The following is a 21,213-nucleotide window of genomic DNA, read 5'->3' on the forward strand; positions in this document are numbered from 1 at the left end:
ATAGGTTTCAGATTAGTGTCGCCCCAAACAAATGACTTTCATGAGTCTCACTTCAAGTTTCTCAGGGGCCCCACATGGAACATTCTCTAAGTGTGGCAGCATTTACTGCTGTGTTGTGACACACTGGTGGCTTGGATCAGTTCTGACTGCATGACAAGTGATTTACTGCAGCTAGTAAAACATTGATGTATTCAAATCCCACTAACTTTAAAAATTAAATCAGATTTATACTTTTTCCAGCATCAAATCTGGGTTCGTTTCCTGGGGCTGCCACAGTGAGTACCACAAACCAAGTGGCTCAGACCAACAGATGTGGATTGTCTCACGGTTCTGAAGGCCAGAAGCCTATGACAAGGATGTCACAGGGCCTCCATCTCCTGAGACCTGTAGGGGGAGGATCTTTTCTTTTTTCCTTTTTAAAAAGATTTATTTATTTGAAAGAGAGAAAGAGAGAAAGAGAGAGAGAGAGAGAGAGAGAGAGAAACACGCTCCATTCACTGGTTTACTCCCGAAAAGGACTTAACAGCTGAATCTGGGTGAGGCCAAAGTCAGGAGCCTGGAAGTTTATCTGGGTCTCCATGTAGGTGGAAGGGGCAAGGGGCCCCAAACACTTGGGCCATCTTCCGTATATTCTGCTGCTTTCCCTGGAACATTATCAGGGAGCTAGATCAGAAGTGGAGCAGCCAGTACTTGAACCCTCACCCATAAGGGATGCTGGCCTTGCAGGTAGCAGCCTTACCCACTCTGCCACAGCGCCAGACCCGGGAAGGATCTTTCCTTGCCTTTTCCAGCTTCTGGCAGTACCAGATGTTCTACCAGATGTTCCTTGGCTGTGGTAGCGCCACTGTCGTGTTCACATAACCCTTCCTGTGTACGTGACTGTGTCCAGACTGTTGACCTCATTTTTATTTGACTACATTTACAGAGACCTTATTTCTAAATAAGACCATTCTGTGGTATTGGAAGTTAGTACTTCCACCTATGTTTTTTAGGAGACACAATTCAATCTATAACAACATCATATTCATTCATTTACATCTTAACATTCTTTCTTGGGTCTAAATAAAGTGGTAGAGTTTTGCATATAACCTATAGTCAGATTATGTCAGAAGCTGAATGTCTATGAAAATGTCTGCTTGTGAACTTGAATCTGCCAGTCCAAAAAAAAAAAAAAAGTAAAAAAGTTTGAGTGCTCCTGCTGCAATATAACCTTGTCTCATTGGTTATGCCCTTATATTTTATATTTCAAACTTTTGTTTGCTTCTCTCTCATGCTTAGGAAGCTGCCTCTGTAAGACTATGTCACACTAATGCAGTGGTCTCACTGGGGAGTGATTTTGCCCCCAGCAACATTGGCAGCGTTTGGAGGATTTTTGTCTGTAATGACCAGATAGGAGGAGGGTACAGTAGTACTTGCTGTACTGGCTGCTGGTTGGTAAACACCAGGGATGCTCCTAAATCACCCCACAATGCACAGGGCAGGCCCCTCCACCAGGAAGAATTGTTTGATTCAAAGTGTCAGTGTTGCTGTTTTCCAGAAACTCAACAACGGATTTTGTGTGCCCTGCTCCTTCTAGGGTGGTAACAGTAGCATACTGGGTTTGAGTTTGGTCAGACTCCAGTACATCCATCTCAGAAATTCTTTACTGTGGTCTTTCTGAGAGACTTTGGTCTTCTCAGTTCCTTTGTCACCCTGTTCAGTGTGGTGAGGTGAGTCTAACAGTAGTATTAGGTCAGTATCCCCAAAGCTGTTCAAAGATGAGTCAGAGTTCCAACTTTTTGGACAGACGAGGATGCTTGATAACTTTCGTATCCTCAATGTCCAGTGAAGCCCTAGGTACCTAGTAAGATCACAAATGATGAGGGCTCCGTGAGATTAACATTAAAATAAAAATATGAATTGCAGAGTAATTTGTTATGAAATTTTCTTCCTTTTTCCAGTTAGCTTATATTCCATTTAAAAAGGCATTGTGTAATGATTATTCTGTATATGTTATGAGTGGTTTTTAACCCACTGGGTCAGTGAAAGACCAAAAGCCCTTTTTGCCAAGCCTACCCTGGATAAGGCCTGGTCGAGGCTGTGTTTGAGCTCAGAACAAGCCCTGGCTCTAGCTCTGTCTTGTGTGATTCCTCACATTGATGCTGGGTGTCCATTGGTAAATATTATTGTCCTTTCCTCTTTGGAATTGAAGTTTAGTTTCAATACACCTGGCCTAAGTCTATTTGGTGATTTTTCACTGATAACCCTGATATCTTCCTTGGATGGGCCTATACTCTGCTCTTTTTGTTGGAATCCCCTGGTCTCTTAATTCAAGGGAGTTGTAAATTAGTTATTGGTGTATGCAGCCTTTAATACTAGCTCATGATTGCTGGGACTGTTTTCTCTCTACTTAGAGTCTTCTTTTTGGGGTACCCAAAATACTTGGCAACATTTCATTCTATACAGGGTAATTAAGGAAAGCCTGCAAGGTCATTTGCCATATGACTTTGGGGCCTCAGAAAGGGACCAGTATTATTAATTGGGCTTAACTGAAAATAAAAAGGAAGGTATTATGTTTCAGGATAGAAGAATTATTGGGAAATGTTGCTATTTTAATTTTTTATGAAAATGATCATATAGCTCCCTTAATTATAGACAATGGAGACAAGGAATACTTTTTCTTGCTTTTTGTATTTCCCCTTATATTAGTTCCCACCACAATGCTGCCTAACTGAAAATAATCACACACAATCACAGTAGCATGCAACCATAAGCTTTTTTGGGTATTTTTCACTCATGCATCTGCAAGCCGGCTGGCTAAGTGTTGGCTGATCTGGCCTGGGCTAGCCCTGGGATACAGGTTTTGTTCAGGCCTGCTGCACATACCTCTCAGTTTTCTTGTTCCAGTGGCAATCTTGTGCCCAAGACACACTTTTTTTCATGGTGATCCCAGAAATATGAGATGCAAACTCCACTGGTCCGAAGCAAATGATGTGGCAAAGCTCAGCCTCAATGAGTTTCCTGGTTACTACTGCTGTGGAAAAAGTTTTCCCAAAACCTAGTGGTTTAAAACAGTTACAGTCATGTTACGGTTTCTCACATTTTCTGTGGGCCAGAAATTCAGGAAAGGCTCCCAGTGCCTGAAGTGCTGCATTTAGGAGGCACACGTTTCCTAAATGACTCTGGCAGTCATTTAGGAAATGAGTAGAGCCACCTGTACTCCTCCACCAACCTTGATTTCCAGACCTATTTACTGGGAATCAGCAGCATAGTGACTGTTGATGTGAAGTATGTACTACCTCTTGCAGGACAGTGCCTCACCTGCATGGGCGTCCTGTCCCAGCTTGCACCTCAGCAATGCTCTGAAAAGGTAGTCCCAGTGCTATCCCGAGCTGCAGCATCACCATGGTGTGGTAAGGAGCAGGGCCAGTGGATCACATGGTCTCGGGCTCATGGGCACCTTCTTTGCTATCAAGTGCATTTCTGAATTTGTGCAGAATCAGACTTTCAGCCATAGCAGTCACTTGAAGTCCTTGGATAGTAATGGTGGCTGAGGCCCATAGGCAGGTCAGATAAATTCATACCTGAAATATTTGTCAATTCTAATCAAGATGAAATGTTGCCCTTTGCAGGGTAAAAGTAAATCAAGTTGTCACCAAGCCAGTTGGTCTTCTCTAAGGATGGTACTGCCTCAAGGGCTCAGCATTGGCCTTTGCTGGCCCATTGAACATTCAGCATAGCAAGCAGCAACAGCTCGCTCAGCCTTAGAGGCTGGAAGCCTATGCTGCTGGGCCTGTGTGTAGCCTCCATCCCTGACGTCATGGCTGCTCTCTTCATGAGCCCTTTGCATGAGCCAAGCAAAGAGGCTGGCTGAGGTCTCCTGTCCAATTGGTTGTTTAGTCCCTCTTCTGAAGACAGTGCTCATGGGAGGGCATTCACATCCAACACAGAGCTCCTCATACTTCATGCTCCCCACCCCAGGTCTATCCATGTGTCCTTTTGCAGACTCCTTGTCCCTAGTCTTTTAGTCTTATTCCACCCAGGCCCAAGCCCTGGCCCACCAGCCAAGGCTTTTACTCTGCTTATGAGCCTGTGTGTGTGTGTGTGTGTGATGTTTCCTTAATTCAGGCCACTTTTCTGTTCACCTGGAGTGCCAGGTCTGCCATGCTCCTGAAACCTTGCCATTGGGAGGGCTCCTCCTCATCACTTCCAGGGGGTCCATTCTTCACTCACATGAGTGAAGCCCAGGGCTGGTTCTCCTCTATCAGCCCGTCCTGGGGTCACAGCTGTGGTCTGGGGAGAGGTCACTGCAGCAGTGAGTGTCATGCTAGAGATGGGCTGGTCTTCTGTTCCTGCAGCTTCCTTTTTCCTGCTCATGGGAAGCTTGGGCTGTACCACATCTGTGTTATGATGGGTTGTGGCTGGGCCCTCTTGACCTTGTGACTTTCTGGGTCTGATAGTACTTAGATCAAGATTTGCAGCTCTGCCCATATGGTTACTTGCTGTTCCATGGTCAGATGGTCAGTTTCCAGCAGGCCTAATAATAACAGGAGCTATTTTTAGCGCAATATATGGTACTCTACTGAACATGGCTTGCCCTTCATCCAGCACCCTAGAGCTCTGCACTGAACTTCTACTGGAGCGTGCCAAGGCACCTCACAACACTTTATCTATTACAGCCACCTTAGTGTCTTGGGCTATGCCTGGTCAAGTGGCCCAAATGGGAGGGCCGTTTGTGTTACAGGCTGGACCTGTTGCAGTATTTGCTTGCTCTGGGTCCCATTTAAAACAGGCAATCTTCTGTGCCACTCAGTTCTTTAAAAAAGAGTTATTTTTTTATTTGAAAATCAGAGTTACGGAGAGAGAGGTAGAGACAGAGAGATCTTCCATCTGCTGGTTCACTCCCCAGGTGGCTGTCAGCAGTCAGAGCTGTGCCAGGCTGAAGCCAGGAGCCAGGAGCTTCATCTGAGTCTCCCACGTGGGCTTTGCCACCCATTTTGTAGATGAAAAATATGCTCAGAGAGGTTGAGTACTTTTCAAGCTCTCTGAGCTGGTAAGTGGTGGTTCGAGAGTCTCTGCCATTTCCGCTGCACCATGTTGCCTCTTCTATGTGTTTAGACCTATTTCCAGAGTATCTATGAATAGAAGAAAATCTCACCTGTGGTTGATTGCATGTGGGTGAACTGGCTTGCCTGGAAGTGCCAGATGTAGATCAGTTTTAGCTTTTCAAAATTTAGGCTATGACTCAGGTAACTGTTGTTCCAAGACAGAAACTAATGCCATGCCCTGCCCTTACTCAGTGAGTGATTCAGAGTTGGCTAAATCTGGGAGGATTTTTAGATTGCGTTATAGCCTTTTAAGTTATTCATCTTATTCCTTGACTAAGAATAGAACTAGACCGTGAACAAATCCATCTGAAATCACCTTCCACTAGAGTCCTGAGTTTTCTTTCTGTGGCCAATCTAGATAATAGGGATCATTGCATTATGAACTTTCCTTTTCTCTCTCCTGTCCTGTGTGTCCTTGGATGACGGAGTTCTCCCAGACATGTGGGATTGGCCGGCACAGTCAGCACGTGTTTGACACAGGTTAATTCAGTTGCCTAAGCTATTTATGCAGGAGCCAGGACTTGACCCCACGTGTCACACGTGCCTTGCTAAGTATGTTTTCTATTTATTGTTGTGATCAATGAGAAACAAAACACCTACTTGTTTAACATGTTTTAGGGAATTAGTAACTAGGAACTGGATGAGGATGAACATAGTAATAGTTTTGGTTTTGGTTTTATTTGATAGAAGGAGCTTTCAATTCTTTGTGTAAAGATTACTCTGGCAAAACTAAGTTTTCTTGGGACTTAGGTCAGTGCTTCTAACTCTTGTTTATAGTGGCTTACAGACTAGTGGGAGGTAGATATTTAGAAAACAAGGTAAAAATAGAAATAACTGTTCTGATACTATTGAAAAACCATGAGTCCTTTCATGCTAATGTACTTCATTTTGTATATTAATTTCATTTCCAAATATATACATATATACATATTTTACAAAATAAACGTACAGTTTTAGCTAAAAGAAAATCCCAGCCTCATTCCCCATGCTAGGAAGGCCTTTCTGACCCCCCCCCCCCCCCACCAGGTGATCACTCCTTGTCTGCCTGAGTACAGAGGAAGGAGTTTGGAGGATTCTAATTTTTTTTATTTGAGAAGCAGAGTTACAGATAGAAGGAGAAAGAGAGAGAGAGGGAGAGAGAGAGAGAGCTATTTCTTTTATCCACTGGTTCCAATAGTTGGAGCTGGACCCATCTGAAGCCAGGAGGCAGGAGCTTCCCCCAGGTCTCCCATGTGAGTGCAGGGGCCCAAGCGTTTGGTTCACCTTCCACTACTTTCCCAGGTGTATTAGCAGGGAATTGGATCAGAAGTGGAGCAGCTGGGACATATAGGATGCTGACACCACAGGCAGAGGCTTAACCTACTGTGCCATAGCAAAGGCCCAAGTTTGGAGGATTTATGTGAATGTACCAGATCCAACAGTGGCAGCACCTTCTGATTCCTTCTTCTTCATGATTAATGTTGTAGCTCCAGTAATTTGCAGCCCATGCTATGTAAAAACTGGATAAGTTCATACTCAAACAAACCAATAGAAACAAATTTCAAGCTCCACATATAACTCTTGGGCTCATATCTCTCTTTATTTCCATTAGTGGAAATCCTTGTGGGTTGTACCTGCTCCTCCACATTGTCAAAGTGATGGCGTCTGGATTTTGGGAGGAAAGAGAGGCTAGTCTTGGCCCTCTTTGGGAATCAAGCATACTTGTCTGAAAAGAAGGCAATAAGTCCTGATACTCAGGCCATTCTGATGTTTGAGATTAACTTACACAGATGCTCCATGGGCCTGGCTCACCTGGAGTGGCTTCAGTTACAGAAGCTTCCAGAACAAGCTCATAGGCAGACTGTGCTCTCTGACTGTCTTATGTAGTGTTCTTGACACAGGAGCCTGCCTGGATCCTATGAACTCACAGCCAGACCAGCCTGTTTCATTTTAATCCTGACTGCATACAACATAGCTCACGGGCTGCAGGTTGGCACGCAGACTGTTCACCTCCATGGCCTGTCTGCTCTTCCCTAAAGGCAGTGAGTATGTGTCAGTCTTCCTTCATCTCTCTCCTGTCCAGGTCTCGACAGGTGTGAATAGTTCCATGTTTGGGCTGAGGAGTGAAAATCCAGTGTGACGCTATCTTTGCACCTTGTCCTAAATGCTACCATTTCCTGCAGGGAGGGTATCTAAACCACTGTCAGGACCTTGTGGTGTGAGCACCAACAGGGTGGTGACTCCCCTGGGAATTCGGCCTTTGCTTTGTCCAGCTCTTCTGGAAATGACCCCTGGCTCCCGGTTTAGATCAGTTCAGGGGGAAAGAAGAGGTCCCAAGTGGCCTGTCTCTTTGGACAGTAAAAGGGTTCCAGAAGTTTTCTTCAACTTCCAAATCCTCACCAGAAATAATTTCAGTCCCAGAGGGCCTTTTCTAAGCAGCCCAAGCCCTGAGTCATTCCTGTGGCTCCTAGTCTCCCACAGTGCTTGTGCTCCTCTGTCCATTCGCAGTTTTAATGATGAGTTTACTCAATGGGCTTCCCTTCTGGTTAACTTCTCCTGGTAACTCATTAAACCTCTGAGTCACACGTTCATTATTAAAGAGAGGACAGAAATGAAAGAACAGAAAGGAGCTGTGCCCTGGGAGAAAGCTGGGGGTGGATTGCTGTGGTTAAGCGAAGCTAAGGACCTGGAGGCCTTCCTGGCCTCTGTCCCCTTTGAGGATGCACCCTGCATTGCAGGATACCACACTTAACACACTGAGATCATTCCCGTGGCTGGTTTTAATAAGACTTTTTGCTGTCATAGGACACAAGCTTGCAATTCTGGTGAAAGTGCTTCCCTCCTACTTAACTGTGCCCTCTGAACTTAGGTGGTCCCACAACAACGAGGGAGCTACTAATTAAAAAGGAATCTTAACTCGCCTCTCCGAAAGAACATTAAAAGGAACCAATTCACAGCCCACGGAGATAATTCTTAATATCCCCTCTCTCCCACCACAATTTTCCCAAATCATTCCCACCCCCACGCAACCTGCCACATGATTTCTTTCCTTCTTCCCACCTTCCCTAAGGTTAAGTTTCTTCTCTCAGCCTCGGCCCCCCTTTTATTAAATAGGGCTCATGGAAGTAGCTGATTGGTCTGTCTTTGCAAGGATTTGCAGAGATAAAATGTGTAAATGCCACCTACACAGTGCCTGGAACATTTTCAGTGCTCTGAAAGGTGAACTCTAATAATTTCCTATTTGGCCTCTGGAGTTCAGTTTGATTTTTCTCTCTTATAGAAACACTGGGGGTGGGGGGAAGCCTGGAAGCTGAGAAATGGTTGCTAAATATCAGTAACAGTAGATGTCATTCCCTGAGCATGACTTGTGTCCCAAGTGCTATGTTGAATCTTTCCTGTGCATTATCTGAATAATCCTTGGCACAGCCCTGGAGGATGGATCTTATTATTACCCCCATTTCACAGATGGGGAAATAGACTTAGAGATGAAGCAACTTGCCCTGGGCTGCAGAGATAGTAGGAGGTAGAGCTGGAAGTTCAAACTTAGGTCTCACCGACTTTGTGGAAGTATGCAAGCAAGTGTTCTCTGTGTGTGGGTTTTGACTCATAAGGGCCCTGACTGCCTGCTCAGAGAGTTGGGGCCTCTGATGAGAAGTAAGCTGCCCTTGAAAACAGCTGGCAAACCAGGGCCGCCCCTTGGGCTAGGGTGACACCACCTGGCCTGTGCCGCCACAAACTCTCTCAAGGCCTCCTTGGTTTGCAGTCAGAGACAGAGAGAAATAGAATTTCCTGCAAAGGTTGGCATTTATTTCTTAATAATCAAGTTAGAAGTATATGTAGCCTCCCTAATCAGCAAAGCAAAGGCATTCTGTACACTTATGGTGCTAGAAACTGCCAATGAGTTCGCAGGGATTTATGACAGGCTCTAGAACAGAGGTGGAGGTAGTGTGTTTGGAGTCAGGATGAGGGCTTTGCTGAGTTTCTTCAGCTGCAGAGACTTCAGGTGTCCCACATGCCCGCGCCTGTCCCAGGGAACCTGAGCAGAGGCCATGCAGGATGCCCGGTGCAAGGCCTTCATTCCACATGCTCTGGCACCACTGGGCAGGCCCATGGAGTTCTCCATCGGACGGTCCCCTCTCTGGGTCCTTAACTCAGTTGTCCCAGAGGCCAGAAAGGAACACTGGGCTTTATACCCAGTATGAAGGTCAAGATATTCCTGGATTCCAAAGAGTTAGCAGCAGGAAGTGCACTGCAGCCTGGGGTCCTGTGATGGATGCCTGGGTTTTGTGCACACAGTTGAACACCCTCGTGACCCGTGTCCATTCATGTCTCTTCTTACTCTTCTTCCTTCTTTTTTCCTCCTCTATCTTCTCTTTCTCCTCCTCTTTCATTGCCGTTATTCTTCCCCCCACCTCCCCATCTTCTCTCTCTCTCTTTTTTCCATTTTACTATGAAAGTGTGAGTTGCAAGAGAATACATCAGGAATATTTGGCAGATCATTCACTCATTTAGGCTCTCACTCCTCAAATACTTACCAAGCATTTACTCTAATAGCATGGGGTAGGGATGCAAAGGAAAGGAAGAAGTCCTTCCTGCGGGATGGGATGTGCGGAGTGCAGGGGAGGAGGCACGCAGCTGGCAGTTCTCACCGGTAGCACATTCCAAGCATCTCTCTTGTGTCCAGCACTGTGCTATTTCACTTTAACCAGATCATCTCATTTAATACTCATAGACATACTTTCAAAGGAATCTGGCATTTTATTCTCTTAGATATGAGGCTGAGACAAAAATGATGATTGTCCCAAAGTCACACAGCAAGCACATCACAGATCTGACGTGAACCCAGAGTCAGGATTATTAACAGGTCTGTTGCCTCTCGTTTAATTATAGCATGTTGGGACAAGTATCATATTAGTAGGGTCTAGTAGAGGCTTGAACCTGACCTTGAAAGGTATGTGGGAATATTCGGAGTTGGAGAAGTGATTGAAGAACACTGTAGGCATAGGAGTTGATATGAGCAGAGCCAGAGGTGTCATAGACCCAGCCTCCATGGCCCATGACCAGCAGCGTGTGTTGAGAGCAGGAGTGCTGAGGTTGGAGCTGGGCAAGGTGACCAGAGACCACCCGGGAAGACTACTGGGCCTGGACTGTGACGGGCCTTGGACTGAGTGCTCACAAGGAGCTTTGTCCTGCAGCAATGGGGTAACCAGACACTTCCTAAGAAGAGAAGGGGAATGATCAGACTTGTATTCTAAGAAGATAATCATCATTTAAAAATAAATAAGGAGGGTCTGGCGCTGCGGCTCACTAGGCTAATCCTCCGCCTGTGGCGCCTGCACTCCGGGTTCTAGTCCAGGTTGGGGTGCTGGATTCTGTCCCGGTTGCTCCTCTTCCAATCCAGTTCTCTGCTGTGGCCCGGGAAGGCAGTGGAGGATAGCTCAAGTGCTTGGGCCCTGCACCCACATGGGAGACCAGGAGGAAGCACCTGGTTCCTGGCTTCGGATAGGCGCAGCGTGCCAGCCGTAGCAGCCATTTTGGGGAGTGAACCAACGGAAGGAAGACCTTTTGCTCTGTCTCTCTCTCTCACTGTCTAACTCTGCCTGTCAAAAATAAATAAATAAATAAATAAATAAATAAATAAATAAATAAGGAGGGACCAGCACTGTGGCGCAGTAGATTAATCCTCCACCTGCAGCAATGGCATCCCGTATGGGCACCGGTTCTAGTCCCAGCTGCTCCTCTTCCAATCAGCTCTCTGCTGTGGCCTGGGGAAGCAGTGGAAGATGGCCCAAGTCTTTGGGCCTCTGCACCTGCATGGGAGACCTGGAGGAGGCACCTGGCTCCTGGCTTCGGATCGGCATGGTTCCAGCCATTGTGGCCATTTGGGGAGTGAACCAATGGAAAGAAGACCTTTCTCTCTGTCTCTCTCTCCCACTGTCTGTAACTCTACCTCATTACCAGAGGGCCTCCTAGAGGCCTCTCAGCCACTATGTGCCCAATCTGCACAAACAGCCACTCTTCTTGCTTTTCTCACCCTGGGCCAGTTTGGCCCGGTTTCACTGTTTCTCAGTGGAGTCTTACAGTGTGTTCTCTTTTTGTGTGGCCTTTCCCCTCTCAATGCTGTGTCTATGAACTGTATCATCGTGGGTTTCATGAATGAAGTTTGTTCTTCACTGAGTTGGGTAAATAAGTTAGAGTGGAATACACCCTTTCCTGTTGGTGGACATTCAAATAGTTTATGATTTGGGGCTACACAGCTTTTATAAATACTCTTTGATTATTGTCTTTTGGAAAACATGGATACCTGTTTTCATCAGGTATATACTTAGGAATGGAATTACTATACCTCGGGTATGTGTGTGTTTAGCTTTTGTAATCGCCAACTAGCACCTTTCCAAAGAGATTGCACCAATTTATGTTTATAGTAGAGGTGCATGCAGTTCCAGTTTTTCCATGTCTTCATCAACACTTATAGTTTTCATTTTTCCAATGGTTCTGAAAGGCTTAAAGTAATACCTTATTGTGGTCTTAGTTTGCACTTCCTAATGACTGATGATGCTGAATTTATTTGGACATTTAGCAGTTCCCTTTTTCTTGTAAAGTGTTGGTCTGAGTATTTTGTCAGTTAGCTGAAAGTCTGTGTCTAATAACTCCAGTGTTTAGATCACCTTTCAAGTCTTTCTCTTGACTTTCAATGGTTTGATTCTGTTTCTGGGAATGTTTGAAATTTTTATTGAATGCTAGATATTATTATGTATGAAGTACTGTTGGTTTTATGGATGATGTTATCTTCCCACAGAGAGAATTTAATTTTCCCAGAGAAAGTATGAAGGAGATCACCCTGATCCAGTTAAGGTTGGTCCATTTAGGGTTGACTATTTTTTTTTTTTTTTTGACAGGCAGAGTGGACAGTGAGAGAGAGAGACAGAGAGAAAGGTCTTCCTTTGCCGTTGGTTCACCCTCCAATGGCTGCCGCGGCCGGCATGCTGCGGCTGGCACACCGCGCTGATCCGATGGCAGGAGCCAGGTGCTTCTCCTGGTCTCCCATGGGGTACAGGGCCCAAGTACTTGGGCCATCCTCCACTGTACTCCCTGGCCACAGCAGAGAGCTAGCCTGGAAGAGGGGCAACCGGGACAGAATCTGGCGCCCTGACCGGGACTAGAACCCAGTGTGCAGGTGCCGCAAGGCGGAGGATTAGCCTAGTGAGCCGCAGCGCCGGCCAGGGTTGACTCTTAATCACAAGTCATGGCTCTTTCAGTGACTAAATGGAAAGCCTGCTTGTTTACCAGTCCCTCCTTGTCCGTGGTTCTGAATCCCAATTTTTTGTTTCTCCAGCCCACTGAGACTGCCACAATCTCCAGGCTGCTAATTTCCATTTGACCTTTCTACTTGTATCCTATATTATCCAATGTCCTGAGGGGAAAACGTAGCTCTGGCCAGAACTACATTTGTTTCAGGGAGTATTGCTGCTCTTTGAGGTCATGTGTCCTCAAATGTTGCCTTTTTTGGTTGTTCTACAGGGTCTTCTGGCAACTTTGTGTGTGTGTGTTTGAGAGAGAGAGATGAGGAGAATGTGTGTGAGTGTGTGTGAGAGAGAGAGAGAGAGAGAGAGGGAGAGAGAGAGAGAAGAGATACAGAGGCGAGGCGAATGTGTGTGTGGGAGGGGAAAGAGAATGTATGTGTGTGTACGTGGGATTTTGTCTACCTTTAGTAGATGTTCTTAGCAGGAGTGCTAGTCTGATACCAGCTGCTCCATCATAACTGGAAGTGTAAGCCTTTACCCACATTTAGAATAATTCTTAGAAGGACATTTCAACAGACTTCCTCCTTTCAGTATTTAATTCTTCCAGTATTGCCTTTTTGATCAAGGATTTCCATGTGTCTCTCTCCCCTCCCTAAGTGGTGAGGGAGCAAAGCCCTGTGTTAGAAATGTGGGGCTTTCCAGTGCAGTCAGGGGCAGACCCAGGGAATTGGGCTCCAATTTATTTTTCAGCTTTTCTTCCCTTAATGTTCAAATATGGTCAGAAGGGTGGCAGGTTAGCACAATATTCTTTCAATTTCTGGCCAGCTATATTACATGTTTAAATGAGAATATTTCCTTGTTAAGAAAGCATTATTTTTACTTATATGAACCAATAAGACACTTGTTATATTCAAAGAATTTAAGATGCAGAGTTTAAGTTTGTGAATTAATAGACTTTATTTTTAGAGTAGTTTTAGATTTGGAAAAAAAAAAAACCACCTGACCTGAAAGTACTGAGTCCTCACACGCCCCTTCTCTTGCTCACAGAGTTTCCCTTATTATTTACATCTCAAATTGATGTGGTACAGATGCAGTTTTGAAACTGAGTCAACGGTGACTTCTTCCCAAGGGCTTCTCATCCTCAGCAGTAGCTCACAGGTTAGTGTTTTTTTCCCTGTGGCGATGGAGGGGAAGACATGGATGGGCCAGAGCATTCCCCACACTCTTCTGTGCCCATACACAGCTGTGATTAGGAGCAAGCATCAGATCTCAGTGACGTTTTTAAAATTAATCAGACGTGTGTAACCTCCGGGATATCCAACACCCAGAGTGCAGAGACATCCCAGGGCAGAACGTTTCTGTGGGAGTACCCTTGGCCGGGGAGAATGTGGCATCAAGTTCCAAGCGAAAGCCTAGTCTCTTCCTTGGTTATCCTTAATGGCTCTGGAGAGAGTAGCCTTGGCTAATATGCTTTGTCACGTGAGTAAAAGCAGTCAGCTTTAAATGGTACTCCCAAATAGGTCATTTTCCTTGTTGAAAAGTTTTTTTTTTTTAAAATAGTGATGAAACATACATGACACACAATTTGCCACCTTAACCAATTTTGGGTGTAAGGTTTAGCGACATTAAGTGCATTCACACTGTTATGGAACTGCCACCACCATCCATCTCCAGAACATTTTCCATCTTGTAAAGTCGAGAATAGGGACCTATTAAATAATAGCTCTTCGTTCTCTTCTTACCTCAGCCCTTGGCAACCACCATTCTACATTTTGTCTGTATGAATTTGACTTTCCTGGGAACCTCATACATACAGGTGGAATCATACACTATGTGTCCTTTCATGATTGACTTATTTTGCTTAGCATGATGTCTTCAAGATCCATCCATGTTGTGGCAAAAATCCAAATCCCCTTCCTTTTTAAAACTTCTTAAGACATTGTATATATTCCACATTTTATTTAACCGTTCATTCACCTGCTTGAGGGCACTGGGCTGCTTAAATTAATGCCTTTGCTTTAGAATTAGAAAGTTACTCTCTAGCCAGATATTTCATCTATCATCAAGGAGCTCTGGCTTCCTTGATTTCTTTGCAATAAATATAAAATTTTCAGCCAATAAGTTGGAGGTGCCAAAATTCTCACTCAATTTATATTATGGTTGCTAGAGATTGCAGGCTTACAGAATGAATCAGAGGTAGATTCCATACCCACAGATGTATGTTTCAGTGGTGAAATAAGCTGAATACTCAAGTAATATTACTTTTTGGTGAATACAGTAGATGAGAGAGGGGGCATCAGGAAGTAAGATGGCAATGTTTGACTAGGCAGACTAAAGAGTTCTATTTCCATTTTTATTGTTCTGCTAATGCACACCCTGGGAGGCAGCAAGTGATAGCCCAAGTACTTGGATCCCTGCCACCCATGTGGGAGACCTGAATTGAGATCTAGGTACCTAGTTCAGCTTGGCCCAGCCCCAGCTGTTGTGGGCACTGGATTGTGAACCAGTGAATGGAGGATCTCTTTTTGTCTATCTCTATTTCTCTGCTTTCAACTAAAAATAAATAAGATTTTTTTTAAAGATTTAAAGAAGAACTAAATTTAGATTGAGTTTGGATTTAATGGGTAGGTGGTGGGAATCCACTGAAGACTGGATTTTAATATATTTCTGGATTAGTTTTTTTATTTAATTTTGTTTTATAATTATGTAAAATGTAGACATGCTTATAAAGTTAAAACTCTGAAATATGGTACATGCAGACACCTAGATTTCATCCAAATGTCCTCCCCATGTTTTTTCCCTTCTCATATAGGTAACCCATTTTTTTCCTTCTATTTCATGTTTTCAAAAATACAATATAAGCAAGTATATATTCATATTTTCCTTTTATTCAAAAGTAACACATTAGGTGCACCCTCTGCATCTTCATTTTCAGTTAAATTCATATCATTATGGAGACATTTCCCTGATTTCTTTCTTTGTCTGCATAATACTCTAGCATTATGATATCATAATTTATTAAACCAGTCCCCCATTGATGAACATTTGAGGGTTGTTGTCAGTCACTTCCTATTATAAATTGTGCTTCAGTGACTAGCCTTGTGCATGTATCATTTGCTATGTTGCTAGTGTGTCTTTGGGATAGATTTCTAGATCACAGGGTCAAGGCATAAGAAATTTTGCTATGTATTGCAAAAATATACTCCAAAGGGGTTATGCCATTTTGTATTCTTGTTTGCAGTGTATGCCAATTCCTGTTTCTTTGCAGTAATGTCAGAGGAATATGTTGTCAACCTGGATGCAGGCCTATCTGGTAAGGGGAAATAATGTCTTGATTTGGTTTTAAATTGTATTCCCAGAAGCTACTACACTTGGTCTTAGGCAAAGGGTTGAGAAGTGATTCACCGAAGCTACTAATACTCGTATTTTAGGGAAAAGTCAGTGGACTTTAATAAGGTAGTAAATGGAGAAGCTGATTAGAATGAGAAGTGGAGTAAAAGACCAGGGAGAAGCAAATATAGGTGACAATTTATTGTTTGAGTTACTCATGGGTGTCCACACAGAGGCGCTCATTATGCCTGTGGAGCTAAGAAAGCACATGAAGATGGTAGGAGAAGCTGTGAGATCATATGAGGTTGCGAAGATGAGAGGAGGGGCAAGAAAGTGTGTTTCTAAGTCAGTGTGATTGGAGGAAACAGACCATCCTTTGCCTTCTCTGTGCTCCCTCCTTTCTTAGGTATTGAAAATTTCACTTTTAATATTATTTTCAGGCTCAGAGGTGACAGACTTGCTGTCTTCTATCCTGAAGTATTTGAACAGAGAATGACAAATGAAAACGGTCCTGACCCTCTGTCACTCAAAATGTTGTCAAGTCTTTCAGTACCAGGGGCATCACCTGTGAGTTGTTAGAAATGCTGAGGCTAGCTGGTGCCGTAGCTCAATAGGCTAATCCTCTGCCTGTGGCACCGGCACACCGGGTTCTAGTCCCAGTTGGGGCGCTGGATTCTGTCCCAGTTGCTCCTCTTCCAGTCCAGCTCTCTGCTGTGGCCCAGGAGTGCAGTGGAGGATGGCCCAAGTGTTTGGGCCCTGCACCTGCATGGGAGACCAGGAGAAGCACCTGGCTCCTGGCTTTGGATTGGCGCAGTGTGCTCTGCTGGAGTGGCCACTGAGGGGGTGAACCAACGGGAAAGGAAGACCTCTCTGTCTCTCTCACTGTCCACTCTGCCTGACAAAAAAAAAAAAAAAAAAAAAGAAATACTGAGGCTCAGGCCCTACCCCAGACTATGACTTGGAACTTTCCTTTTTCCAGGATCCACAGGCAATTCATGGGCTCTCCACAGCCCTTTGAACAGCTGGGCTTTACTGGACAAAATCAAAAACCAATTGACTGGCTGTGCCTTATACTTGTAATCCCACATCCTGGCTGGATGCTGTGTACTTCCTGCCATGTTTCTCTAGAGGGATTGCTCTCACAATCCCTAGGGGGATTATTTCATGCTTTTCCCCTCTGCAAATCTCTCACTCGTCCTTCTACTCATCAATGTCCACTTCTGTTTGTAAAGTTTTACTTAAATGGGATTGGCATTGTAGCACAGTGGGTTAAATTACCCCTTGGAACTCCCATATCCCATATAGGAGTCCCTGGTTTGAGTCCCCCTCTTCGCATCCAGTTTTCTGCTAATGTGCCTGGAAGGGAAAGGATGATGGTCTTAGTGCTTGGGTCCCTACCACCCATGTGGAATGCCTGGATGGAGTTCCAGGCTCTTGGCCTTGTCCTGGCCCAGACCTTGCTGTTGTGGGCATTTGGGAGTGAATCCACAGATAGAAGATCTCTTTGTGTCTCTCCCTCTGTCTCTGCCACTCTCTGCCTTTCAAGTAAATAAGTACACCTTAAAAAAATATTTATCTGGGTCAACGCTGTGGCTAGGCCTCCGCCTGCATTGCTGGCATCCCATATGGGTGTTGGTTCTAGTCCCAGCTGCTCCCCTTCTGATCCAGCTCTCTGCTATGGCCTGGGAAATCAGTAGAAGATGACCCAAGTGCTTTGGCCCCTGTATCTGCATGGGAGACCTGGAATAAGCTCCTAGCTCCTGGCTCCTGGCTTCAGATTGGCCCAACTGTGGCCATTGCTGCCATTTGGGGAGTGAACCAGTGGTGGAAGACTTTTCTCTGTCTCTCCCTCTCCCTGTAACTCTACCTCTCAAATAAATAAATAATATTTTAAAAATATTAATTTGAAAGGCAGAGATTCCCCATTTGCTGCTTCACTCACCAGCACCCACTCATGAGTGGCAGGGACCCAATTACCATGGCCTCCCTTGGTCAGCATTGGCAGGAAGTTGGAGTCAGGATCAGAGCTAGGAATTGGACCCAGGTACTTAAATGTGGGACACAAGTGTCTTAACTGCCTGCTACTTCCCCATTTTATCCTGCAAGTAGGAGCTGTCAGAGGAGAGCTGCTTCATTCTCCCACTACCAGGTTTATCACCATGCTGGTATCTCCATGCCTCTTTCTCTATAATGTGATTGGAAAAGTGAACTCCCCTCCCCAACTTAGATCCAAGGCCACTCTTGTCCTCTTCTCTATGGCATGGCTCCTTTGGCTGTTTCCTTCCAATGCCTTCAATGGATCCCTCTTTTCTGGATCATTCTCAAAAGTAGACAGAATGATCTGATACCAACTGTCTTTTTAAAAATCACCTCTTCCTGAATGCCTCACTGTAACCTCTACCCCACCTTTTTGCTTCTTGAGAAAGTGGCCTTCATGCTATGTCTCTGTTTCTCTGTCTTCTACCCACTTTTGAATGCACTTCAGCCTGATCCCCAAGGTCCTCATACTGCTGATCTGCTCTTGTTGAGGTTACCAGTGATCTCAGTGTTACCAATGCCACCAGTGATCTCAAATCCAGGATGCTTCAACATAGTGGACCATCTTCTCCATCTTCAGATGTTCACTCTGTGGTTTGGGGAAGGGACCGTGGTTTGCTGAATTTTCTCCTACAGCGTTGGTCTCCATCTGCCTCCTCTAGGTGACTTCTCAGTGTCGATGTTCTACAGTTCCTCAAGGCTCAGTCCCAATTTGTGCTCTTCTCTTATTTTGTACCCCTCTCCTCTCCTCACCTCTCCTCCCTTCTCTCCTCCTCTCCCCTCCCCATCACCGCCCTTATTTTTATTCTTTTCTTTCCAATCACTCTCTTTTATCTTTGTTTCTACCTCTGTCATTTCCTGCTGTTCCCTCTTTGTCTTTGTTCAATTGTTACCTCTCTCTCCTCATGGTCTCCTCTCTTGTACTCTCTTTCTCACGCCCCTTCTCCTCAAATCTCTGTTTTCTTTCTCCATTCTTTCCCTTAAAACAAATAAAGTTATTTTAGATGGAACATTGAATTTAAAGTTTCTTTTAGATGGAACATTGAATTTAAAGTTTCTCTGTTGCCTATCCTCAACTTGTTTTGTGCATTTGCATTGTCTGCATAATTGCTCTGGGCATTTATTTATGATCACTCTCTTAGATCCTATCTTGTAGTTATTTATGAAAACATTTTCCTCTCTGTCTTGACAATATGCTGTTTAAGAATTGGTTCCATTTATTCCCAACAGTGCCTGACATAAGTACCTTAGGAATAATAGAAGAGGAATTTATTTAATAAAATAAATAAGAAAACAAATACACACACCCCAATACAACGATTTTTGAAAACCTAAAGCTGAAAACATGTTTGTCCTTCCATGAGTAAGGAAAATGTGGGGTTGGACACCTAATGGGCATTTGGAATTTTTGGTTGACTAATAGTAGCAATTCATAGATTCCTGACATGGCAAAGAACTTAACGACTATCATTCTAATTATTTAAAAATATGATGTAATATCTATATTTTAATAGATTAAGGCTAATGATATATTTTACTAGAAGTAGAAATAGGGACCAGTGCTGTGGTGTAGTAGGCTGGGTCTCTGCCTATGGGGCCAGCATCCCTTATGGCCACCAGTTCATATCTCAGCAGCTCCTCTTTTGATCCAGCTCTCTGCTATGGCCTGAGAAAGCAGTAGAAAATGGCCCAAGTGGTTGGGCCCCTGTACCTGCACGGGAAACCTGGAGGAGACCTGGATCTTGGCTTTGGATCAGCCCAGCTCTAGCCTTTGTGGCCATTTGGGGAGTGAACCAATTGGGGAGTGAACTATTTTAAAGTCAGTTACAGAGAGACGAAGAGAGATCTTCTATCTGCTTGTTCACTCCCCAAATGGTCGCATTGGCCAGGGCAGGGCTAAGTCAGACCAGGCCAAAGCCAGGAGCCTGGAACTCTATGTGGGACTCCCACATGGATGGCAGGAGCCCAAGCAGTTGGGTCACCTTCTGTTGCTTTCCCAGGCACATTAACAGCAAGCTGGATTGGAAAAGGAGCATCCGGGACTCAAACTGGTATTCCATATGTGTTGCTGGAGTCACAGATGGTGGCTTAACCTGCTGCACCACACTGGCTCCACTTCATTCTGTCCAGAGAAATACTTGATGGAAATACAGATGGAAACCATCTGTTAGAAAAGGAAGGGGGTTGGATTGGAGAGCTCTGAACCTGCTTCCTCTGTGGGTGGATCTCCCTGTTCCTTCTGGCAGAGAGTGGAGGTGTGTCAGTTTAAATAAAGAGGAGGAAGAAAGAGAGTAAAAAAAGACAGAGGAGAGAAAGGGCTAAGCACTCTCCTCTTTTTCTAGAGATGGTGGCTTTCCCATCTCTCCTGAGACTCGTCAGCACCTGCCTGGTGGACAGCACCACGTATCTAAACTCTAAGCTTCTCACTCTAAGGCCAGACACTGTGATACAGAATGGAAGCATCCCAACCTGGTATCTTAATCATTAGGCCAAACACTCACCATTCATTTAATTTTTTTAAAAGAATGAGATCTACCTAATTAGTGAATTCTGAGCCTAGCCACCAGCAGGGAGCTGGATCTGAAGTGGAGCAGCCGGGACATGAATAGGTGCCCATATGGGATGCTGGCATTGCAGGCAGTGGCTTTACCCACTAAGCCACAATGCTGGCCCCTCTGATCATTTACTTTTATTTCTGGAGGAAACTCTGGTGAGTCACAAAGATGCTTTCATTTCAGAGCTGCTGTTCAGCTGTCAGCTCTCATCCTTGGTTGTCCTGAAGTATCCAGATTCCCTTATCTCACTACTTCAACTTCCCCTGACTCTCCTCCTCCTGCTGCATTCATCCTGGCATTCAGAGATGTTTCCTGAGCACCTACTTTGTGTCAGGCTCCAGGTGCTAGGGATAAAAGGGTGAACCATATATACATTGCTCCTGCGCTAATGCATGCCATAATATGGTGAAGAAACACAACTTGAGGAGTGAGAGGGAGTCAGGCAAGTAAAAAGAGAGGAAAGAGTGTTCTAGGCAGAAGGTAAAGAAGTGCAAGGGCTGAGACAAGAAATAATGTTGGCACTGGGGACTTGAAAGAAAGCAGTGCCACCCCCTGGACACATACAATGGCATTAACAGAATAAAAAGATAGATTTGTCTGAAGATGGAATCCTTTGTGCACACTTCCACATGCTGCTATTAAGGAACTGGCACAGACAATTGCCCACAATCACTTAGTCAATGAAGAATCTATCCTGAATGCATGATTCTTTATGTACATTGTATCAGTTTGGACTTTCAATTGTGAGTTCTAGAAAGCCCAGAATATGCCTAAGCAAAACAAATATTTGTTCACGTAACTGAAAAGTCCATGAGTAAAGCCACCATATGGCCTAGCTTCATCAGGGATGCAAATGTTCTAGGTCAGCACTGTCCAACAGAGATCATGTGACCCATATGTATCATCACATCAACACGTATTCAATATGAAAATTATTAGTGAGGGCCGGCGCTGTGGCACAGTAGGTTAATCCTCTGCCTG

The 21,213-nt window shown here is 44.7% G+C and overlaps 1 protein-coding gene across 7 annotated transcripts in view; it reads left to right on the forward strand.

Moving 5' to 3' along the window:
- The window catches only part of HIVEP3 (HIVEP zinc finger 3), a 490,847-nt gene that overhangs the window by 59,458 nt on the left and 410,176 nt on the right, over window positions 1-21,213 (forward strand). For 2 of the 7 annotated variants that reach the window (XM_070078654.1, XM_070078657.1), the window contains exons 1-2: window positions 12,096-13,468; window positions 15,552-15,623. The exons of 3 other annotated variants lie outside the window; for them this stretch is intronic. The gene's annotated coding sequence lies outside the window, so the exon portion shown is untranslated. Of the gene's footprint in view, window positions 1-12,095; window positions 13,469-15,551; window positions 15,624-21,213 lie in introns of those variants that run through there. 2 more of the 7 variants (XM_070078655.1, XM_070078658.1) reach the window with 1 other exon arrangement.

The sequence above is a fragment of the Oryctolagus cuniculus genome, chromosome 7, assembly GCF_964237555.1.
Source record: "Oryctolagus cuniculus chromosome 7, mOryCun1.1, whole genome shotgun sequence".
Lineage (NCBI taxonomy): Eukaryota > Metazoa > Chordata > Mammalia > Lagomorpha > Leporidae > Oryctolagus > Oryctolagus cuniculus.